Raw genomic sequence first — 22,657 nt, 5'->3', positions numbered from 1 at the left:
AATGAGAATATTATGTCTTGTTTTTTACGTTCTTGAGATGTAAAGTTTGCTTCAAAAGAAGAACTAAAGCTAAATACATACAGATCGCAACGAAGTGAGGCTTCAAACACTGCTATACCGAATTATATTACTGTAAATAGTTTGAAATGTGTTGTTAATTTACTAAACCACGAAAGAAATAAACAGCCTATATTAGGTACGGTAATAAATGAGGGTGCCTGAATCTACTAAACACCAAAATAATAGTACGGGAAAATCACTTTTTGCTGTTCTGTCCACCGATAGGAATAGAACACCGGATTTTAGCATTACAAGGATGTAAAATGAACACTGATTCATCGAGGGACCACAAGGAGTAGTCAACAAGCTAAATGAAATGTTAAATATTAAGAGTATTATCAAATTATATATATTGATGTAAAGCTAAAAACATATCTGCTTGAGGAATAGGTCGAAAGAAACAGTATTTTTTTTTACACCTATGCAACCTCACCCTTGCTTTCTCATAGTTTGTACAGAAAATCGGCTGTGTTTTGGTATGCTGTCTTTTAATGCAAAATGTATATAAAGTAAATCCAGGTTTAGGAACCATTTACTAGCGTATAGTCTGCAAAAAAACTGGTGTAGCAATTACTACCTCCACCACCATACAGTATACTCTAACTTCACCTTGATTTTAAGAAATCAAGCGTGAACAAAAAAAGAGGCGGAACAGTGCACTCAATGCAGTCAAACATCGGTAAATTCCTTTGTGAGCCGAACAAAATCAAGATCATTCATTAAATGAATTCGTGGCGTATTCATAGAATACTTATTAGTGAAAATCTATTAAATTAACAACTTTTAATGTATAGAAAAGCCAAAATGTTTTGGTAAAATATGTTCCAATAATGGATTTTAAGTCATATTAGCAACAAAAGTATAATTTGATAATGCTGTCAGTCTGTGTACTTAAAATACAAAATATTTTGTTGTCTTTCAAAATTTGTAGTGCATACTAGAAATATTTAGACATTTAATAAAAAGATTGTAAAACTATCTTTACCCTCCATATATATGTATACATATATAATTTGATTATTTTTTAATATTTTAACCAACGCTTCGCTTTTTCGACTTCACCAGGGTCAATATACAAAACTGTTTGATATTAGATTCTAGTACAGTGTAAAATGAAATGTATAGGTTACAAAACTGGAAAAAAATGTTGATTTGTAATTTACAGTCTTCGTTGATTAAATAGGTTTCTTTTTAATTTAAAATGTTCGTGATAAAACAAAAAATAATTTCATTAAGAAACGATTTAAGTTTAAAACTGAATCGATATTTTTACTTTTAATGATAACTTTAATGCACTTGACTGTCGGCTCCCACACTACGTCGTCATTTAAGTTTATTATACAAACATTCACTGCACTTATAAAGTTTCACGGCCCCACACACACACACATACCCCTGCATCTCCATCACTAAAATCGTAATATAAAGACAGTTAATGAACTTTTCTATCTGGATAAATATATTTTGGCTTTTATAACTCGTCCTATTTCGAGAAATCGAGTGTGGCGTGACGTGATACACATCGAATTTTACATAGATTAGATATCCTAACTTTTATTCAAGTATATTAGATAGTTCAAAGACACCACAGATTATTACTGACAACCTGATATGCAGGCGTACCGCAGTTCTAATCACAATTGTCTTTTCTCTTTTTTTGTCACGATAACAAGGTATACATACTTAAGTAACTATTTTCTACTTTACCCTTACTGTTAATTTATGATATAGCTAATTTGGAAACAGTACTGATACTACAGAAGAAGATTTATGGCTACAACAAAAGTTTTTCCTAATCAAAAAATGTGCTTTTTATAAGATATAAAAAATTAGTAACGTAGTTAATTTTGATAAAATCAAATTGAAAACGAAAATAAAAACGTAAAAGTTTGTCTATCAATTTCGTTGAGCAGCAAAATTAGTGGTAAGTATGCATAACGTTTTACAGTAGGATAATAACTGCTAAGCTTCTGAAATGTCCAAGGAAATAATACAAGATCTGGGTTTACCAGCTTCTCGCTCCGATTTACATATATGATACAAAGTAAGTGTATGCTATTGTGCATGTTTAAAAGAGCCACCTGGGTTATTTTCTAACATATAAAGACATAACTTCTTGAAAGTATGTAAACACGCATAACCACAAAATTTTGATTTTAATAAAATATACCCCCTCCTTCATACAATAATCGATAATAGTATTTTATAAGTCTCTTGGTAGGACAGCAGTAAGTCTTCGGATTCACAACGCTAAAAGCAAGGGTTAGATTTCCCTCGGTAGTTACAGCTGATAGTCCAATGTGGCTTTCTACAAGGAAACACACAGTATTTTATACGTTTAGTCGGTAAAACATAATTAATCATATACATGTATTTCTTACCGTGATACTTAGTAGAAAGAATGCCTTCTTTTATAAATTAATAACAATATTATTACACTTCAGGTGAAAAATATAGTTGTTATTATATGTAATCACAATACGTTAATTGTAACTAGCATAAAATATCCACGCTCCTTGCCGAGGCTCAAAGGCCCTCTCAGGACTCACAGAGACCCCAATGTGCCGACCAAACTTCCCTATTATCCCCGATTACTTTTAAAATTGACTCATAGGGACAAGTACCCGAAAAGGAATGTTAAAACACAAGCTCATGGTACCTAAATATATGTGCTAAAGTTTAGACCATCTGGCTTTTGAGTGAGGGTATGAGCACAGTTCCAAAATGGGCACTTCCAAATTCACGAAAGGAACAAGAAACATAAAATTCGATGTCTGTTTGTATCTAGCAATCCCGAAACATTTATTTCTAGATCCTATCATACCTCGGTGACCTACTTACCAGTAGGCCATATAGACACACCTGGGCCACAATGAGGTGGCCTGTCAAGCTTCTTCCCATTTATGGAAAGAATTTGCTGACAAAAATTCATAAAAGCCCAACGTGAAGAAACATAGCATTTTGGTGATTGGTAAGCCATGTTCTCACCAAGAACTAATACTGATATAAATGATAGTATTATTAGATTCCTTTCGAAAAATGTACTTGGTAAATATCTGTTAACGATTTTTCACCATCTCAAAGTTGTAGATGTTTCCTTAACACATGTTCCTCCCAAACTATGAGAGTTAAGAGGACGCCGGCAGATTACAGATAAACGAATCATATGAAATGTGATGCTTCTTTACTGGATCGCCAAAAGACTAAGAAAATGTACAGATAAGATAGAAACAGCAAACATCATTTTAGGAGCCGAATCAGTGTACGTTTCTAACAGTTTGTTATACCTAAACACTGGTTTACATCCTATATTAGCACAAACAATCGCGTCTTTACACTAAAATTCGTCCACAAAATGCGTTATTCTTAAAAGGTTATCCTAGCTAAGATAATCTAATACTTTATCCTATATTAATCCAGGTTGTGTGTTTTGAAATGTATTTATACTTGAACTCCTCTCACAGGTTAAGAGGTAGCACGATCGAACATTTCTAGAACACTCGGACTGGTCAAGAGTGTCCTCATCTTGCGTACCTCCTGCTCTTGCGTATTGTGAGTACTAAGTGGAAATGCTCCGAGAAGGTCCCTCAGGGATGACGAAGGTCTCAGAGTAGGTTTGCAGGGCAGCTAAACTCAACCTGGTATCGGACTTTGTGTTTTCGGGCCCAATAGGGATCTTGGGGGCGTCATTAATGTCCCTCTCCCAGGCAAGTGAAACAGAATTTGATAAGGTATAAGATTATTTTGTTTTTTGGGGTACGGACCTTATTTGGGGTAAACATAGAATTACCTGGGGATAATGGGAAAGACTGTTCGATATATTAGAGCCTCTGTCAATCATGAGGGGGTGGGTTTTCGAATCCTGCAACGAAGCGCGAGTATTTTATGCCAGTACTTTACAAAGTAAATGTATGAAAACAACTTATAAAACATCATTCGTTTTCGTTTTGCTTTATTTATATAGGATTTGCTGAGACAGAAGTGAAAATCCAGCTGTATCTCTGTAGAAATTATTTAACTACGTCACAAAAACAAACAAATACACATCTAAATCGATACATATACAAGTTTATACCACAAAAGGCTAATTTTCATTTGAAACTTCAACCGCATATGAAGTGTCCTCTTTTTCTGGTTACTTTTATTATTATTCTTGAGTACAACAGTGACGTTACAAAAACGAAATCTCTTCCTGGAGATGACACCACGCCACATAATCAAACAAAAACAACCTATAACGTTTCACTTCAAATGTTCAGTATTTTACAAGTGAATGGAAAACTCTCTCCATCCTGTTATACTAGACACAAGAGACATTCCCTTCCATTTAAAGCGAATGAAAATTAGATGGTATGTTTTTTTATTCCTCACAGAGCTATAGGATGGATTAAAGGAAGGACTGTGGTATCACAGAACGTACTCGAGCCCCTATGCTCTTGCTAATAGATCCTTGCGGGAGGGTAGCATCCTGGTAAACGAATTAAAAAGCACTATTACAATTTATGAGCGCTGGACTACAGCAAGGGCGACAGCAAAAATGGTCTGTTGCGTGAAAATACAACCATCCTTCTGAGACTGAGTAAAAGTCTAATTGAGCTCTGAATTAAATGCGTCATTCTCACCAGAACCAGTAACATCTATCACTTCATCTTTTCTGTTAGTGAGTCACAGAATCTAATTTTCTGTACTTCTTGTGAATGAGACCACATGTTAAGAAGATTCAATATTTAATTGAGGCACGCACAAAAAGGTTAACTACAAGATAATGTACCGTACTTTATAAAAACAAATTACAAAGGGCTGTGACCTAGGTACGAACCAGCCAACTACCTAGATTGTGACCCAGGTACAAACCAATCAATTACCCAGAGTGTGACCCAGGTTCGAGATACTCAGATATCCAGACTGTGGCCATTTAATGTATCAGTGTAAACAAAACACCGAGTTTCAGGATAAGGTCCAAAACACCTGAAATTACTCATATTGATTTCTCACAGCTAGAAAGAAAAAGTTATTGTCTTCATTAGTACTCGCATTACAAGTATATTACCCAAAACTTAGTTATGGTTATTTGAGTACTGTTATACCATTTATCTGACTATTACAATAATTTGAAAAAATATACATATTATTTTTTCTTACTTTGTTCTTTCCTTGATGACCTGTAAAATATCGAGATCTGTAAACCCATCTTATTAGTTACAGTGATTTTCGTACCAGTCAGTAACGTTCCATTATCTACATAACAAGCTTATTGCTGTCATCAATATGGTTTAAGTAGACTGTTCTAGAAGACTTCTGAAATCTTTAACTGTTAAGTAGGTACAAGGAGACCTAAGACTAATTGATTCTTTTCTCCAAACCTTTAGATATTAGAAGATAACGTACAGTAGATTTCCAAACCTGCTATTACTACACCCTCCTCCATCTAAGCACAATATACATGCCTGTTATCTTCAAATGAAGATTATAATACAGTCTGTAAACAAATAACATGTCCAAATTGATTTTATAAATAAGCAATTGTCAATAGCAAACCGTTTCTTCTAAAACTTTTTATTTTAACTGTATAAAAACCATAATATTTTTCTTATAAGTATATATATTTCTTATTTCAAAGCCTGATGCAATATTTAAGGGAAATATCTTATCATAAGGTGAATGCACTGAACTGAAAGGTGCAAAAACAAACACTTTAAAGTATTTATTGTTTGTTTTTGAATTTTGCCCAAAGCTACACGAGGGCTATCTGCGCTAGTCGTCCCTAATTTAGCAGTGTAAGGATAGTAGGATTATCCATCATGTTATAATGCTCACACGGCTGAAAGGCCAAGCATGTGTAGTGCGACAGGTATTCAAACCTGTGACCCTCAGATTACGAGTCGAGCGCCTTAACCACCTGACTATGCCGGGCAATATATTTTGATAATTCTGAGCTATCCATTAACTGACACGGTTTTTACCACAGGTAAATCAATCCTTTCTGATTCACAATATAAAACATGAGTTACACAGTTGGACTGCAAGCAGGACTAAAAAAGGAATGGAGCTTCTAAGTTTCAGTCGATATGACGACAGTTAGGAAACGAACTCTATTCAATTTCTGTTGTAAAATACTATGCCAACATTGTGACCTCTCAAGAAGTAATTCATGCTAGTTAAAACTTTGTAGCTGTGGAAGGTAATACAAAATATGGTTTAATTTGTTCAAAAACTTGCTCAATACCACACAAGGGCGATCTGCGCTATCTCTATTTATTAAACGAAATATTAAAAGAAAAGCAACTGGTTAAGAGCAGCTACCAACACTCTGAGCTACTCCTAACCCTAAATACCTGATAGGAATTTAGATGAGAACAAATCGACATTAAAAAATATTGGGCGCCGAGAAGTAAACATCTGGGATACTCGAAGACAGATTTATCTTAATTGGGTTTCTGTTGCCTTTACCGAGTAGTGGTATTAAATCGTCACTCTCACAATACATCCACAGCCCCAAAGCGCAAAGCGCTGTTTTGTTTGCGAGTGATATATGAACCATATACCTTCGTACGGACAGTTCAGCATCCAGAAAGTAAGGAGGTTAGATTAGTTACAATATTGGTTTAGTTAAACGTATCGATACGTTATTCGATACGACGAAAACGTGAATTAGTATGGCTGAATACAAAAGTGTGGTATTTGGAATAACTTGTTTGTCGAAGTTCACGCAAAGCTATTCGAAGGCAAGCTATCTATAATCTGGAAGTACTATGCTAAAGTAAAGGCAACTTGTCAACACCACATACAATCAAATCTTATACTACTTTTTTACCAACGAAAATTGATATTAAATGACACATTATAGCGTCACCACGAAGTGCATGTTAATTGAGGAGGTAGACGAAGGGATTAAATATCACTTCCTGCAGTTTACGATTCGAGCGTTACAGCAATCAGGCTTTTCTAATATTATATTACGAAAAATGCATATCCAACAAGAGAATTTCAAGAAACAGAGAAATTGAAACATAAGTGAATCATTATTAACAAAACTAATTTTAACTTGTCAAATAAGCTTTCCTTTTTTCTTCCAAACCTAACTGAATTTTACGTTCAGTTGATGTAAGCCAGTGGCTAAGCATACCATTTTATCAACAAATCACTCAATTTAAATTGAAGTGTTGAAAGTCAACAAAAAAGTTAACAAAAAGATTCGCAATGTGGCAAACTCCCTTTCTCTTTTCTTCTTATTGATATTTTTGTTTGTGTGCTTAGTTTCAAAGAAATAGGCAATATAGAAGTATCGTGATTGGACGAGACTCCTGGACCACCGGAAGAACATTATCTCTGTGTACTATAATGTCAATACTCATCAATAAAAAATAAGAACTGAATAAGAAACTGAAATCCCATCTGACTGAAGCAAACAGAGAGAAGACTATGTTTGTCAAATCTCAGTTCCTCGAGAACCTACACAAAGCCAGAGCTATATAACAACCCAGAAAAAAAATAATTTAGAAGGTCTCATGATCACTACACCATTGTTAAGTATTTCTTTTCTTGGATCTTTGTTTTACAATGACGAAGAACATGTGCAAAGAAACAAGACATAAATACAAACTGAAACTTATTCACTTTCTACTACAAACTAAACTTATCGAGTGCGTCTTCACCAAATCGCCAACTCCAAGATTGCAGAGTTATATTTGGTACTTTTTTCTCTCCACACACATTGGCTTTTAAAAAAATTTCGACTTTCCTGAGGTTTAGCAGAAACTTCACCAAGTTACTCTTTGAAACTGTTTTCGTACGTGATTAACCAAACTGATATTCTACTGAAACAGGGTAAGGAAGTTCAATGATATTCTACGTAACAGAAGACATTTAAAATGTCTCACTTCTTCTTAAACATAATACAGCAACAAGTTTGTGTAGAAGACAACACAATTCAGACGTTTCTTATAAGCCTTCGAGTATCGAAGTTTTAAATGAGAATTATTCATTCCTAGTTCCCTCATCAATGAAAATATCCTGTTATGATTTGTAGTACTCATTGTTACATACCCTGTTTATTTGCAATGACTGAAAAGTATTTAACCTGCACACTGTGAAAGGATAAGTAAGCCCACTACGAATTTTAAAACTGTCTTGTAAAAACTAAAATGCTATGAACTGTGTATCTGGTCTTCCCGAGAAAAGTTGGGCATCAAGCTACTATAATAATACTTGGTTCTTGCCTGTCTTGAAAATGCGCAGTCTTTATTTCAGCGTATGAAAACAAAATGGCAAATGCAAGCATACTTTAGCAGACATTTTGTACAAGTTTTTAAAAAATGTTTAACGTTAATATGTAGATTAACATTCTATATTTATTCATATTTATAATACCAAATACTTTAAAGTTTAGCCCTAACTACTCTAAAACAAAGAATGTACATAAATGTTAATTTATCTCTTTAATGAAGTGTAGGCCATATTTAATTTGGACATAATTATTCTTAGGCCTAAGACAAGTGGGCTTATAGAGTTTGGTATCTGCAATTAAAATTATTTTGTATTATTCTATAATTCCTGTATCTAATGAAGTACTGTTTCAAAAAGTATACTTACTAATTGAAAGGCAAATGTTTTGCCAGTCTCTGGTAGCCTTTCATAAAAATAATAAAAAGAATGAACAATTCTAAGGAATATTTACACGATATTGAAGCACAATTCAAAACAACATGGAATTATATTTACCCTGTTTTCAGATTTATTGTAAAACTTCAATAAATTATTACTAAGGTAACTTTGTTTCAGTTATCAAATATCAAAATGTTCGAATATGAGAAGTTGATTAAGCGATTGGTATCTAGCGTGAGAATTCATGATTTGACTAGTTTACTCTGTTGACGACCCAGTTGTTGTACCAGATTAAATTAAATTAAAAATTACACCGTAGAGGCCCAGAACTGCTCACCAGCAGAATGACACTGAAGTCACTAAATCTGAAAGGTTTTTTGTATTGTTTTTTTGCTAAGCACATACCGAAACCAATCAATCCACTCTCGGCACTTTGCCGTTTGCACCGCGATCTTATATGGCACAAATATCCGAAATTGAAGGGAAACGACCTTACCTTCGGGCGTAACTGTTTTGCTATCACTTTGGCACGTTTCCACGATTTCACGAGCGGGCTCCCTTCGTAAGATCGGTGCTGTAAAAGTCTACAGAAGGAGAGAAACTGACATATCACTGAGACCAACCAAACCGACTTTCTCAATCGAAGCGTTACAGCACTATCAAGAGTTCCTTTGTTTTACAGTTAATGATTTATGGAAGCCAAAACTTGAGAACATAATGGAAACACTTGAAATAAGCTGACTTAGGTAAATGCAATACGCACTTCTAATTGGTGGACTTAGCGAGTCGATTTCATGACTTCACTGCAAGATAAGCAAACCCGGGTTTCAGTTTTTTTTTTTCTAATGCCAATTGTAATGGGTAGACAACAGCTATTTTACTGCATACCCTCTTCACCCGAGAAAGATTAGGCACACCGATGGTGTTTGAACCTAATAATGCAGTTTTTAGAGCTCTTGGATACATGCGATAGCCATTACTCTTAGTAACTAGTTTAATGCTATTCCATCAATTCTGAAGAACAGATAAGATGTATGTCGTAACTGCAATTCTAAACCAGGGTTTAGGTTTAGTTTTGTATATAAAAAATCTGTCATATTTAATAAATTTGCCCCTGTTTTCAACATTAACATCTGCTTAAGGACATTGCTTGAAAAACCAACATGATTTGAACAGCTGTGTCAGTCTGAAATGTAATTTAATTTTTAAAGTTTCTCGTAAATACGTCGTTCATTTGACATTCGAATAAAATACATTGATCTTAAACATACAAACATAACAAATGGTATGTTCGGACATGGGGGTTGAGGAGGTGGGTATGGCTAAGTGGTTAGGGCACTCGACTCGTAATTTGAGGGTCGTGGGTTCAAATGCCCGTCACACCAAACATGCTCGCTCTTTCAGCCGTCGGGGCGTTATAATGTACCGTCAAATCCACCATTTGTTGGTAAAAGAGTTGGTTGGTGGTGATGACTAGCTTCTTTCCCTCTAATCTTACACTGCTAAATTAGGGAAGGCTAGCGCAGACAGCTCTCGTGTAGCTTGGTGAACTGGCTGTAGTTCGAAAATTTCGAACTAGTCGAAGTCGCAATGTGCTACTGAACGAGCTATAAAAGTGTCATTCAGCTGCTTCATTCATTTAAAAGTAGTTGTACAGCTGACTAGTGCCAGTGACTCATTAATCCTTGCTAGATAGCATTTCTAAATTACGTAAGGATAACACTGAGTCTTAAGGGTTTTTCTACCTGGCCGTTTAGTCAATGTACATCATAAGGTGCTGTTCATGTTCGGTATAGTTATAATATTAAAGTAAATCGCGACTTTGTTGTTATATCTTCGCAGAAAGACAATGTTTTCCTATTGCTTCTTCCTCTTCTTTTAAATAATTTTCGATCGATTGCCACATGCCTTAATTTTTCAGAGGATTGACTTCAAACTTGGTTATTCCTCGGTCCATTGTACGCAGAAACCTTTACATCTTTTTATTTAGGTCTTTTTAAGGATTTTAAAGGGTAAAAGGTCAAACAACCTTAAAATGTATACTTACAGCGCTCGATATGAAAATTAGTACAAATATACTCTTTCTTGTGCCCAACCTCTCGCTGCTGATTCCTGTATGTTTTTTTAGTTTACTTCTTCTGGGATCTAAACAGCCACCCATGTGTTTTCCATGTGTGACAACCCGTGAAGGGGAGAATAGGATTCTGGTGGTTGAGAGGTCCAACATTAACATACTAATTTGGCCTTGAATTCCTGTACACAGACGACCTTGGCTGGTCCATTTGGTCTAGCATCACCAAGTACCAATGTTGGATGTTTTCAACGGGTGATGTGGATATTATTCGATGCTGGTGTTTAGGTATAATGCTCATGAAACCCTGGAGTTGCTGCAGTGTCCTAGTTTGGAATTTTAGTGCGTCCTTTCGTCGGGTTCCATGGTGGGTGGGGTCAGTGGGCACCGAAACATTCTTTCTTTATTATGAATCCCTCAAATAAAAACTTAAATAAAATGGTGAAAAACAGTCTATAGGTAAAGGATAAACGACCACGTCTTGAAGATTCTGAGCAGAAATCTTCAACATCTGTAACAACTGTACCTCATTTACGTATATTACAATCTCTTTCAGACAAACCTTTAGGGCAGATGTCTCCCTTTTTCATTCAGAAGGGACTAAGAGGGACTTTTTCGCTCTCCAAAGCCAGTGAAAATGCTTCACTCTGGTGACATATTGATGGAACCATCCACATTTAAACAAAGTGAACTCTTACATTCGAAGACGATTGGGGATATACCCATTGAGGTTACACCTCATGCTACTTTGAATTCATCATGATGAGTTATTGTTGAGAGGGATTTGAAGAACGTTCCCAAGTTAGAGATTCTCGCTGGTTTCTCCACCCAAGGAGTTTCTGCAGTGAGGCGTATCTCCACTCGCAAAGATGAAATTATGATGCCGACCAATGTCCTCATTCTGACATTCACATAACCGCGTCCACCTTCCACCATTAAGACAGGTTATCTAAATTGCAAGGAACGGCCATATATTCCGAACCCTCTAAGATGTTCCCAATATCAGTGGTTCGGTCATTCAAAAACATCATGTTGTGGTTCATTGACGAGTGCTCGTTGCGGTTGCAAAGACAACGATACCTACGAGTTTGAAATAGACCGTCATTGTGTTAACTATAGTGGTTCTCACCTATCTTATTAGATGGATGGTAGAAAAGAGGTACAACATTTAAAAATGGTTCGCAATATTTCTTACCCCGACAGTCGAAAGTTACTGTCCACCAATCCATCTCAGATGTATGTTGCTACACTTCATTCCACTACTACAGTGAAAGTGCAGGCGGATCTCCCCGTGTCTCCGAAAGAATCGTTATCAAACCCTGTGAAAAGTATTTTTCCCTTCAAAATGACAACCATCTTTGGTTTCAGGTTCGGGCACTTCCTCGGGTCCATCTTCTTCTCTGGCCCCAAGATACAGAACTATCATTCGTCGCTGGAATCTCCTTCCAACGAAATAGACCTGCCCAATCGACCAATTGCAAGATCCATGAAGGTCGATAGACCTCCCTTGAATAAAGAAAACAAAGAAAAACGACGTGGTCGAAAACAGAAGGGTTCTCAACCAAATCCGCCTATGCATAAGTAAAAATGGCCACTATGATACAGCGGAACTGTCGAGGTTTCTGTTCTAATCTGAACGACATCTAAGAAATGATTGATTCTTACCTTGCTGTGTGTTTTTTCTTACAGGAAACATTTCTAAAACCTGTCAATGCAGTCACGTTTCGGCAGTTTTTTTTTTTTTTGTACAGAAAAGACAGGTTGTGTGATGAACGAGTGTAAGGAGGGGCAAAAATACTGGCCGATCAGCGTGTGCCTACCCTGTTTTTTCCACTCGACACACCCTTGGAGGCCATAGCCATCCGTGTTTCCTTGGCTCATACAATCACTGTTTGTTCTCTCTACCTGTCGCCTGGAGAAACATATGATCAATCAGACCTTGATGCTCTCATTGAACAGTTGCCGTCTCCCTTTTTCATCCTACGGGACTTTAATGGACATCATCCCATCTGGGGAAGTGTTGATATTGATAGGAGGGGTCGCTCTGTACAGCGTATGCTCTCTGATCACAACTTTTCTCTGTTCAATACTGGTTCTTATACTTATTTTCATGCACCTAGTCAGTCTTTTACTGGTACTGATCTCTCGGACTGCTCCCCTTCACTATTCTGCCACTTTTCATGGAGGGTTGACCATGGGGCAATGATAATTTTCATATCATGTTGAGATAGACTGGCAATGGCCCTCTGTCACTGCTCTTGCAGAATTTTATTCTGCCTTCGTCTGTAAGCCATCGATAGATGACTGCGTGGCAGCAGTGACTTACTTTATTATCCAGGCAGCTGCTCAAAGTATTCCTAGAACTTCGACACGTTTTACACTGTATCCTCATCCGTAGTGGAATACTGCCTATCACAAGGCACAGAAGACTCAGAATCGGGCCTACGAAAGGTTCGTAGGTTTTCCGCATTTTCGAACCGCATCATCTTTCAACGGTCCCGTGCGCATGCTCGGCAGGTAAGACGTCAAAGCCAAAAGGAATTGGATGAAATTCACAAGCAGCATCTATATACCATCAGTTCCAAAGTTATATGGCACAAGATTCCAAAGGTCAGTGGGCACTATAATTCTGTCTCCCTCTCGAACTTGCTCTCCGATGGCGAAAAAGTTGCTGATTGCTCTGTTCACAGCTCTGTTTCTGGTTTTAGAGTTGTAAACATGCATAAAGAGGCATTTTATTTCATAATATTAGTACAAGGATCAGTTGAGTCGTAAGAGTCCCCCTGCTTCATAAGGTTGATGAACTGTAACTTGTAAAGAGGATGAAACAAAATTGGTACTTTGATATCCGAGTGTCACTAAAACCTGAAATAAATACACTTAAATAGCTTTAAATTACTTTATCAGGTAACAAAAGAATGAAACTTTTGGACACAAAATGTAAATAAACAAACTTGCAAAACCACTACGAAAGACGCATGTGAGAACTTAGTAATTACATTATTATCAACGTTTCTTCTTTGCGATGTCAGATACTTTGACCCTACTTAATAAATTACATGTCTCAGCTATGTTGTGTGTAATCCACCTGGTCTGATGAATTCTAATATTAAGTGAGAAGTCTCTTCCACAGCGTCAGACTACAAGAAGGTATAGTTGATATGTTAGTATACACGCTTTTTACTGTAAACCCTCATCGGGTCAGTAAAGAGTGGTTTAAATTTCTATCAGTCTGACCATGATAATGTGTTACTACACATGTATTACTGCAGTGTGTCATAATATTAGTCTTGTTTACAACAAATACAATGGCTCACAAAGTATTTAATAACGCAATAAGTTTATGTAATACTTACAATTCTAAGACTTCCTCGAGCTATGGTTGAAATAATATAGGAGAAACTTCTCACAATATTTGAGAGGCAGATCTCGTGCAGCCAATATATAAACTGAGAAGGCTTCGACAAGATATCGCAGCTGGCCCACAGACTACAGCAATATTCTACAGTCTTAAATTTGTTGCGTATTTTACATACACATAAAAATAATTATCATTCGAGAATGAAACGTAACTTTAAAAAATATAGATATAAACATAGAGTAAAACTAGGATCGACAAATAACAACCGGTCAAACAATTGTCTTGCTTCGAAGTAATGATGTCTGAATTCAAGGAGAAAATGAACGTGACAGAAATTTTTAAGCACTCACGCTTCACTGAGCTCATCAAATCTGGTATGAAACTGAAAGACATGAAATTAAAGGTGTCGTTGTTCGACTCTCATATTGTCTAACCTATAATAATAATAATACACCTTCCGCGTGCTCTCTCTCGCGTGCAAAGTATTTGTTGTTTATGATGCTTTGTGCACGAATGTTGGTGCGAAACAGTTTTTAAAACTTAGCAAGGAAGAGCAAGGGATTTATGCATTAAGGACAAAGAAACGGAAACTGCATAGTGTCAGGGAATAAAGCGCACAACTTATCAACTAGACTTACTAGAGTAATGGTTCTGAATGAAGCGAAAATACAGCCTTAATAACCTCAATATTAACTCTTGATGGAATAAAACTTCACAGTCGAACTCAGCACACCGATGATCATCCTGACAAAACGAATATTCCGATAATCATTCCTACGTAACGAGTAACTCCGATTATTATTCCGACGTCACAATGTTCTTTAAGAAGAAAACAATTTCATTAAGAATTTCTCTAATCTAGCTACCTTTCAGCATTAATGTCATCAGCTGAGCTCGTTGTTGCAATCTACACTATTCAGAACAAATGATGAAAAATGTAAACCGTTCCAATAAACAATCTTAAAGAAGCATGTTACTATTTTTCATACATATTCCTATGATTTAAACGAAAAATTGCTGTGGATAAAATATATTTAATATTTTCTACAGCCTCTTATCATATTTTTGAGTGAATTAGTCTAATGATAATGCTAAATTGCTTTGCGTCTTTATAGCTGAAATAAAAACACATTTCTCACTTTTTTATGTATTCCCTTTAATAAGGCGCTTAACTAATAACATTTAGTTGAAGCAATTAAGAAAACAACTAGATTCATTAGCAAATGTTACATGTGGAATTACGTTTTCTGTATTCTTTACTATTATTGTTACACAAATTAAAAAGAGATGCTGATATAGTAGTAAAAGAAATAAAGCAAATAGTTTCTATTGATATTATACTTAGTAAGAGATCTCATGAAACAGACATAGATACATAATTTGTTTCTGTAAAAACGTACTGCAATCATTCCTTACATATACTTACTTATTCGGGACTAAATCTAGCTCCCAAAGCTTTTGGCATTAATTTGCAGCTCAGTTTACAGGACGGCTTACCAATCATGTGCATCTTCGATTTGTAAAATGTCAAGATCCCACACGTGATGACAGTGACATTCCGCCTTGGATAATTTTTTGTTGTTTGTTTATTTTTAATAAAATATCATGTTTGTTTGTTTGATTTTGAATTTCGCGCAAAGCTACACGAGAGCTATCTGCGCTAGCCATCCCTAATTTAGCAGTGTAAGACTAAAGGAAAGGCAGCTAGTTATCGCCACCCACCGCCAACTCTTGGGCTACTCTGTTACCAACGAATTGTGGGATTGACCGTCACATCATAATGCCCCCACGGCTGAAAGGGCGAGCATGTTTGGTGGGACGAGGATTCGAACCCGCAACCTTCAGATTACGAGTCGAACGCCTTAACCCGCCTGGTCATGCCGGGCGCAAAATATCGCTAATCAGTACAGAAAAACAACAAAAAACAAAAAGCACGTTCAGAGACAGTATTAAAATGTTTTATGACAAAGCGTACCAGAAAGTAGCATTTGCTTATGTGCACACAGTGTTGGAGATTACGATGCATATGCAGAGACTATATTACAAAGTTGCAAAATAAATGTGTTATAAATGATACTCAACAGAACGATGTTTTCTTTCCACATTCCTTAAATATCCGAATTTATAGGACTTAACAACCATGCATACATATTTTTATTGACTTTCCTTAAATTCCTTGTTTATCTCAGCACACGAAGCTCGCTCAGTGACCTCTAGCAACGACATAACTACCATAATTCCAAATACGCTGCAAAACATGTGAAAGGCGGCAACATATCGTCACCAGCTGTGCCATGAAGAACACTTAAATTGGACAAAGTGAAGAGCCAGTGCACTAACATTCTATGTATTTCTAATAAACATAAATCTATAGTGAAAATATAATTAAGCAACGTGGAATTCATTTCATTTCCCAGCATTCCCGTTTTTTGGCTAGTAAATAAAAATGGGATTTCTAGAAACAATTACTATTTTGTAATATATATTTATATTTAAATGGATAAAAACAAGCTCAAGCAAAAGTAAGTTTGTTTGTTTCTTTTTTGAATTAAGTACAATGATACACAATGCTGTGTTCTGCTCATCAAGGGTATCGAAACCCGATTTTTAGCGTTGTGACTCCACAGACGTTTCATTTTACCACTGGGGTGTAAAACTGAATCAAAGGCGCTACACAAATTAAATGGATCCCCATTAATGTGGATATACAATGCACCCTGAGTTTTGGAGGTGACTGTGAAAGTGGGATCCACATATAAATACTTTTTATGACTAAAACATACCCCTCCCAAATAGAGAATGCTAAATTAAAAATTCAATGTTCTTTTAGGATACAAGAGGTCGTCTCCTGGGATACAACTAACAATGAAAAATGTCAACATAGGTCTTCCGTGTCAAGTGAAAGATATCCATCATACAATACAGATATGATAAAAAAACATTTCAAACCACTATCTCCCTTCATTTCCTTGCTCTTTGTCGAAGCATCTTTCATTTTCAAATCTGTTGTTTTCTATTTGTTACACTTTCTTCCTTTAGTCTCTCTGGAAATTTCTGAAAATGATCACCTTAACGTTTCTCGCCAGTTTACCTGTTATTCTCATTCTACGCTTTATCAAGTTTCTCAACTTCGATACCAAGTCTCCTCTTTCTTTGGAAGTCCCTTTTTTCCCCACTTATCAATTATTTATCTCACGTTCTCCAAAAGTCTACTTTCAAAGTATCACATTTTTTATCTGTATTACTATTTATTTTCATTTCCTTGATAGCATTTGTGAAAAAAATGTCTTCCTTCTGTTAGACGTTCCACGAAGTATTAGATCATCTGCTTTGATAGAGTACACACCAAACATAGGAAACCCTTGAAAAATAAAACTCAAAAGTGACAGTTGCTTTGATAAATACGTTTGTAGTGAGTGATATAGCCATTTTTCCCCATAAAAAGGACACACAAAAGCAAGAATGAAAGCACAATAATAAGTACAGGTTTTATGTTATATCAGTTATAAGGCGTTCGAATACATGTGTACTTTATGGAGAGAAACAGAGGTGGGAGTAATATTCCATAGAGAATGTTACCAAGTTTGTTAATTTCACTTATCTAATTTGTTAAAAATAAATATTTTGTTTTACACTTCCCTAGTGTGATTGCATAATAAATTACAAACTCAGTTTTGTTTTTACTATTAAATCTTATTTCCTTTATATATTGCTACCAAATCAAACGTAAGCAAAATACGATATAACATAATGACAAATGGATTGTTATTATTATTTAAGATATGCCTATACAATACGTACTTGTTATTTCTGTCCTTCACAATTATAATGTTGTCTCGTTGAACGCTGTAAAAAAACAATAAGAAAAAATACACTTGCAATACCACTTCATTTGCTAAATTCAATATAATTTAGTCTTTTCTGTAAAAGCCTTCTTTGGCACAGAAAGGTTTTTAGGTTAGAAATATACAAAACTATGAGATATAATCTCCATGAATCCACAAGTCTCTCATTCTCTATCTCTTCTTTCGTCTATATCTTCATACACATATTTATAATAATGTTTTATTTATATATATTATCTTCTTCTTCTTTGATTTATATAATATAAATAAAACAACAAAGTTGTTTTATCTCTTTATTTGTAATATCACTCATAATTGCTACTGACTCTAACGTATACTTTATATTTACGAGTCCTATATAATAATACTCAAACTATTGTTACCAGATATTTCTTAAAACCGCAGCTCTAGCCTTCAAAAACTATCAGTAATTATCAAAGCAAACTATTTAGGTAGATAGGAACTAAACATTAAAGCAAGTAAGCAATATAGTTAATTATTGTAACTAGGAATACGCACTGTCAAACCACAAACATAATTTCAGGCGCACATTGAAACCACAGAAATTCAAACATTTATGGCGGAGCAAAGATACGAGATCTCTCCGATTGCTTTTGTTATTTCTCTAATCGTACACATTTATTTTTCGACATTACGTTTCTGTTCTTTGGACATGAGCAGAATAGATGATGAGTGAAATTAATCAGATACGCGAGCTTCCACTTACATATATAACGTTTCACTGACTATTACAGAACTACATTTTTAGGGTAAATAGTGAATATACGCAAAAACAGAAGAATGTTCAACCAAACCATACTAGGCTTCTGATACCAAGAATTCTCTTATTCTATAGAGTAGAAAGGTTCTGAGGTTCGGAGGCAAATTACCCCTTTATAAAATTTTGTTATAAGGTGAATTCGAGCAAAGGGCACTAACTGGGTTGGATGGGGTAGTTGAGAGGGTATTTGTCATTTCATTAATTCTAAACTCTTCTTTTTCTCGGGAGGTAAACCTTAAGGTAAACCCTTTCTGTTTGGAAACTGAATGCAAAATATTATAAATTTCAAGTTAAATGCACTGACTTTTTCTGATTATTTTTGCCCAATTTTCTGGAACCATATTCCCGAAAATGTCTGTGATTTGTTTGTGTGTGTTTAAAAGTGATGGTAGATTCCAAACTATGACTATCTTTACTTCTTCCGTTCCACGTGTCTTTGGTCCACGATGCATCCCTCAAAATAACGAAACACTTGAAGAGACTGTTATCAAAACTCATTTCAGAATATCAATTTACATATGCGACTAGTAATTGAAGCAAGGTTTCGTTTATAACTCGCGAACGTGATTGTTGTAAACCGCAATATGTTAAATTTTTCAGTAATATATAATTAAGGGAATACAACTGGTATTATCCTTGAAGATAATTCTTGCTGAAAAAGTTTATTTAACGTGAAACTTAGCTGTTCGAAAAAACAGCAAGAGGTCCCTCAGGAAATCACAGAGACGATGTTCATATATAAGGAAAAAAAAACAGTCATTTCTTTAGATTGTTAGTTAGGTTTAATTCAAAACACAAATCAAATTCCATCACTAGTAAGAAGTTCAATTATGTCCTCGAGAACCTGCTAGTTATGTGAAACACCGAAATAAAAAAGCACATAGCCAGTCAGGACCAACCTTGTAATTTGAATTGGCAAGTTCCGAGAGTACATAGTGAGAAATATGGAAAAAAAAGATATGAAACCGGTTGCGTGGCATGCTTGACTGCGCACTCCTTAGCCAATGAAATCCGATTCCGGTAAGACCACTCTCTAAATACCAGGTTTGGAAAAGAACGAAAAAAATTTGAGTGCTAGGGGGCACAGTCATCTTGCACCTAAATCAAAAATTGATTAGTGAGCCAAAAAGTAAATTTTCTCATGCCCATTATTCATTTGTTTCAGAGGAAACAAAAAACCAGAACTCAGTAACAAACAATAGGTACCACGCATGTGAAACTGAATGCCATCAAGATAAATAATTATGCATATTATCTCAAATTTAAGCCTATGTAAATATTTCTTGGCCTATTATCGGTATGTTTTCAGATAGCTGCTTCAACACGTTTAATAGTTTGCCTAACAAAACAACAACAAAAACAGCTTTGTATCAAGCAAAAGATCTAAAAGAAATATATCAGGTACAGGCACAAGCAAAAAAAAGTTATCTAAAGGAAAATGTATCAAATTAAATGATACACGTTAAGATTTGTTAAAACGCTATGAAACTTCTAGTTGCTTTAAACTTCAGAAAACGTTACATCAGTTAAATTACAAGATATTTAGTCCACGTAATGATGACACTTTGAAATGCATAACAAACGTAGAGAAGTACCTGAGCTGATGATGCACCTCGTATCTATTATACATATCTGGTGTGTTGATGAACGAAGTTTTAAAATTATGAAGCTTTACCAAAATCTTACAAGGTATCCAATCTAAACGAAATACTGGAATTTAAGTCTATTTTATGTTTTTCGTACATGATGTTTATGTGTTCAGACTATACTTTTGTCACATATTACAAACTCAACCATGAAGATTATGAAACTAAACAGTCCTCAATTAGTCGCATTCAATAGATGATTTTTCCTTAACGGTTGTAGCATAATCTTCACACATCATGCGTATTCTTTGACGACTTAAAGAACTACATTATTATACTGATGAATAAATTCACATAACATAGTGATGTAAAAAAGTGAACCAAACGTTTCCGTTCAAACATTAAGAACCAGACAATCTTCAGGATAAATAACGACAGCGTAAATGACGTTAAAGGATAAACGACGGTGACATGAATACTCTATGTATAAACAACGACATGCACAAACAAAGATAACATGATTACTATTCATGTATAAGCAAAGATGACAACATGAATACTCTTTATGTACAAGTGTGTGTATGTGTGTGTGTGTGCTATCATAGCAAAGTCACATCAGGTATTTTGCCGAGTCCACCGAAGAGAATCAAACCTCTGATTTTAGCGTTGTAAGTTCGTATACACAAAGACAACATGAATACTCTTTATGGTAAACGTTTAACCCATCATGGGTATTCATTTAATTTCTGTTTATTCTGAAGACCATGTCTTGAATACCTAGTGTTGAGTGATTATTTTGAAATTTTTGTATTATTCAAGACCGTTTGATCAAGAACATATTACTTATCAGGGACAAAACATGGTGTGTATAATATAAATGGTTGTTTTTTTTCCTGTAAAAAATATAATATTTTAGTGTTTACTTTTTCTGTTCGTTTGCATTCATCCGATATTTTCGATACGTCACGAAGACATAGCGATTATGGAACTATTTTACAGATCTCATTTAAAATATTGTACTGAAATCACACAGCTTTACAAAGAAGTTTATCACCGTATTTGATCAGGTTTTATAAAACTGATACCCACGGAAACGCCACAGAAACTATCGAAGTTTGGGGAAAAATTTGACGTTAACTACTTGAATTCAATTTATCTGGTACAGAAAATTCAGAAAAAATATTATTTGTTTCTTCTCCACAAAAATTTATCTTACTTCAGTTTCCACCACAAGTATTATTATGATGTAGTTAATGTTTGGTTTATTTTTAAGAAAGAACACCGCTTATGTAATACAAAAATAAATAAAAGCAGCACTGCCAATAGGGGGCTTTCACTTCTACAGAACAAATAAATATTAACAGCTTTAAAAAAACAATTAGCGTGGGCCACAACTGATGATTCCTTTTGAGAAATGTCAAAGTATCACAAGAGAAAAGAAGGATTCGCCAAAGGTACCCTTCTAATATACTAAATGTTCTTGAATACTCTTTGTGACTTAGCCTTTTGCACCTCAAAGCTCATTTAGTTATGCGGCTGATGACTTGTTAGTTTTGGGCAGTCACAATTGTCCCGGCACATACCTTCCGACCCATTGTTCTACAAGCGTTTTATGTTTATAGCAAATGCTTTATCTTACAGTCATGTGAAAAAGTTAGGACACACTATGAAAGCCTGTGCATTTTTGTAACATTTTTGATATATAAATATTAAATTTCAATTTTAATAATACTGAGAGATTATAGGTATATAACTAAACAATTCAAACTGAAGAAAAGACTTTTCAAGATCTTCTGTAAATGTAATTCTACAAAAATGCATATTCTAACTGAGGAAAAAGTTAGGACACTCTACCTCCTAATAGCTAGTGTTACCCCCTTTGGCTGAAATAACTGCAGTGAGACGCTTCTTGTAGCCATCTACCAGTCTCTGACATCGGTCTGAAGAAAGTTCGCCCCACTCATCAATGCAGAATTCTTTCAGGTGTGAGATGTTTGAGGGGTTTCTTACATGTACAGCCCGTTTCAAGTCGCCCCACAGCATCTCAATGGGATTAAGATCTAGGCTTTGACTCGGCCATTCCAGGACTCTCCATTTCTTAGTTTTCAGCCAGTCCTTGGTGGATTTACTGGTATGTTTTGGGTCATTGTCGTGTTGTAGTTCAACAGTTCCGCTTCGGTTTTAATTTTCGTACACATGGTCTCACATGATCCTCAAGCACCCTTTGATACACAGTAGAATTCATGGTGGATTCTATGATTGTGAGCTGTCCAGGTCCTGCTGCAGGAAAGCAGCCTCAAACCATGACCCTCCACCTCCATGCTTCACAGTTGGTATGAGGTTCTTTTC

The 22,657-nt window shown here is 35.4% G+C and overlaps 1 protein-coding gene across 16 annotated transcripts in view; it reads right to left on the bottom strand.

Moving 5' to 3' along the window:
- LOC143253296 (plexin-B-like) overlaps positions 1 to 22,657 on the bottom strand; it is a 244,236-nt gene that overhangs the window by 126,034 nt on the left and 95,545 nt on the right. For 14 of the 16 annotated variants that reach the window (XM_076506928.1, XM_076506931.1, XM_076506926.1 and 11 more), the window contains one exon: positions 17,898 to 17,942. The exons of the other annotated variants lie outside the window; for them this stretch is intronic. The gene's annotated coding sequence lies outside the window, so the exon portion shown is untranslated. The remainder of the gene's footprint in view (positions 1 to 17,897; positions 17,943 to 22,657) is intronic. 16 annotated transcript variants of the gene reach the window in all.

This window comes from Tachypleus tridentatus, chromosome 6 (genome assembly GCF_004210375.1).
Source record: "Tachypleus tridentatus isolate NWPU-2018 chromosome 6, ASM421037v1, whole genome shotgun sequence".
Lineage (NCBI taxonomy): Eukaryota > Metazoa > Arthropoda > Merostomata > Xiphosura > Limulidae > Tachypleus > Tachypleus tridentatus.
This window is presented reverse-complemented; position numbering and strand designations above follow the sequence as displayed.